Source organism: Cheilinus undulatus, linkage group 3 (genome assembly GCF_018320785.1).
Source record: "Cheilinus undulatus linkage group 3, ASM1832078v1, whole genome shotgun sequence".
Taxonomy (NCBI): Eukaryota; Metazoa; Chordata; class Actinopteri; order Labriformes; family Labridae; genus Cheilinus; species Cheilinus undulatus.
The window spans coordinates 50,948,450-50,952,000 of record NC_054867.1 but is presented as its reverse complement, the minus strand read 5'-3'; positions in this window follow the sequence as shown (position 1 = coordinate 50,952,000).

Below are 3,551 nucleotides of genomic sequence, written 5' to 3'. Positions count from 1 at the left end.
AGGTTAAGGATTTGTACTTGAAAATGGCTCACTTCAAGTGGAAAGGACAGCATTCACCAGAAGAGGGATCTTCTCCACAGTTAGTTCAATCTGTGAACCCTTATGTGCTATAAGATCCTACAGGACTTGCCATGCAAGCGCTTGGTCTGGATGCTGTTATCCCAGTATCGACGACACGGTAATGTGTAAGCTGGTTGTGGGAGCTTGCCCAGCTTGAAGATCCAAAAGTTGACAAAGGCCTGAAATCAGTGGATTTGGGGAAGTAACTGGAGCACAGTAACATCCCCTTTGCAGACGCATGTGAAAGCAGCTGTTAGATACCTGTTACTACATGACATCAACAAAGAAACCCATTGCACTTTTAACACGGAGAAGGCCACCCCATTAAAACCTGTCATTGTTCCCCGCATGGAGCCGACTGCTGGTATGATTGCAAGTCAAATGGACAAAATGTGGAGGAAGGAGCATCTGCAGGAGTGTCTTTCAGACAGATAGTCTTTAAACTGAACAATACTTCTGTACTTTAGTACATATGGAATAAGACATCAAGGTTTTGAACTTTTAGCCAACGGGGTTTCAAAGATACTTAATGTGTCTAATCCGTCTCAGTGGAGATGCACAAGCAATCCTGCGGATTTGGCCTCAAGGAGAGTCAAAATGGGGACACATTGATGTCTAGACCTCATTTCCTCGTGTCACCCAAGGAGGAATGGTCTTTAAATCCTGATGACCCCTGGGAAAATCTAAGCCCATGACCCTGAGGTCAAGTTGAGCTTGGTGGTAAATGCTGTGCAGCCTGAAGGGGAGAAAGATGCACTGTCCCACCTCTATCCCATCCATCACCTCTATTTTTGGACCCAGTTGGTTGTATACTTACGTTCAGAACCTGCTACTGCACTTTTGTTTGAATAAAAACTGATTCTGACTTTTGCTCAGTCTTGTTTGGAGAAGGACTGACAGGAAGCAGATGGCAAAGAGATGAAATGCTTCAGAACTTCAGCTGCAAGTTGCTCTCTTTTAGTGAGTCATTTTAGGGCTGCAGAACCAAAGGACCAGCCATGCTTCATAGCAAGACACGGATAGGGTTGGAAATGAGACCAGACATTGGAACAAATTGTGTGGCTGAGTATGGGTTGAGGGACACAACTGACAGATTCAATCTTACCATTATCACCCAACCTTTAGAAAGTGAAGTGTCCCTTCACTTGGTTTTTCAATCCCCATAGCAAATCACATCTTGGAAGAGAAGGGGATTGATGAGGTTGGTCAGCAGGGTCCTGAATTCCATCCTTAAGGTGCAGAACCTTGATGAGTAGAAACTTCACTTTGTTCTCTGCATACAGAAGCTATCATGACATCACTGGAGCAACCAGTGACCCCAATGACTTCAAATCTCTCACTCCTAATCATCTTCTGCTGGTGGCGACCAACCATCTTTGCCACCAGGAACGTTTCAAAAAGGTTGACATCTGTGCACATCACAGATGGAAACAGGTTCAGAACATGGCTGACTCATTCTGGAAATGTTGGATCAAGGAACACCTTCCTCTTCTTCAGGAATGCCAGAAACGGTTCAGTGTGAAGCGCAACTATAATCTTGGAGGTATCGTGTTAATACTGATGACACAACACCTTGAACTGCAACTGATGGCTTACTGGAAAGATAACTCAAACTACGAAGGACCAAGCATGGCTATCTGGATGGGCCTGTCACAAAGGTTTACCTTCTTCTGGGGGCAAAGGAGCTAAGAGAGCATGCTGACCTTCAATCTTGTCAGGCAGGGATAAGATAGTGAGGAATTATGAATTGCGACCAAACGACTCGGCCATCTGTACCCCATCTGGTGATGTTTTTGTGTATGATGCTAAAGATCATTCTGGCCTAAATGCTTTTCCTTTTGCTTATAGAAGAAAAGGAAAATTTCTGTATGAACAACGGATACATTTTAAGTTTCACTGATTTCTTGGTAGTTGGGTAATAATTATGATATAAGATTATGGGCTTGAATGTCATTAATTTAAGATGGTTGTGTTTTCTATTGTTTGTTCACAATCATGTTATTGTTGGTGGTAGGCATATTCCCCAGAGCATTCATGGGAATTAAATGAATGACACTCACCTGTTCACCTGAATTTGGCTTAGATGGAGAGAGGGAGTGAGCCTGGGAGCAGAAGCTTTCTACTGACCACCCTGCTACAACCACACTGTGATATCAGGATGTGACAGAGTAAGAAATGTAGAATCATCTGCGATCCACTAACATCGATTTTAAGCTTGTGAAAGACTAAATGTTTGGAGAATACCTCTGACATGGAGGTGGATAAGTCAGGTTTTATCTGAAGAGCTTAAATCAACATAAAATTATTTTGATAAGTTTGTGGTAGTGCTGTCACAATAAAATGTCATAATAATCAATCTCAGAAATTTCCATAGTCAGTCACAATGAATCCATTCCTTTTGGTCACAATTTTACTTTTTTGCATTTAAAATTGTTTTTGTTTTATTTTCTATTTTTATAGTGGCTTTCACTAAAGGTTATTGACTTCCTGTTTGGATACACTTGCCTTATTTTGAAAGAAAATAATGAACTTAAGGTTAATTGAAGATTATGATGCTCACTTAAATCACGGTAACCTGTTATGTGTTGAAGAAGAAAATAAGAAAACAATTACATTTTTGATTAAACAAGTTGCAGATGAATTTTTGACTTGTCTACTGAGCTGTCAGTGAGATTGTTTTTAAAATTAAAATAACACAATAAGGAGCAGTGGTGGACTTTTTTTATTTAGATCACTTTGGCTTTACCAGTTTGTTGAAAGGGGCAACAAAGATTATGATTAATGTGATTTAAAAAGTAATTTTGGACCTGAATTAAAATTCAGGCATTAACCCCTTAAAGCCTGAAAACACAAATTATAGCTGGAAAACTCTATTTTTTTGGAAATGAAATGTCTATTTCACTTTCTACTGAAATAATAATAATAATAATAATAACAAATTTCCATAAAATGTATCATATTTTTTGTATCTCATTTGATACATTAGGTGTTTTTTAGTTACTGATTATCCACTTGAGGACATTTTTGTAAAACCATTTTTCAGATTGTATTCAGAAGGTTTTTTTTTTAAATTTATGATCATATTGATTAAATACAGGTATCATTTAAGCATGTATCAAATATAATACAACAGGCTTTAAGAGGCTAATGCTGACAGACCTACTGTCTGTATTTTTTCCCTCAGACTGTATTTTTCCTTCCTGTGGATGATCTTTTTACCTTCCCCCTGATTGAGATATGCCTGATATAATTTGTTCCATAGCCTAATAGGTTTAAAATCTTTACAGCAAAATTGAAATAGGAAACAATTTTCAGGTCAAAATTGTATTTCACTTATTTCAGCTGATATTTTTGTTATCTGATGTGCTCTGCTTTCGTACAAATAAATAATTCCCTCACAATATATTTTAAATTGTAAAAAATTTTTTTTAAAAAGTCTTTTTTTTTTTTTAAATGAAAATATCTTATTTTGATAGGTATCACCGGAAGTA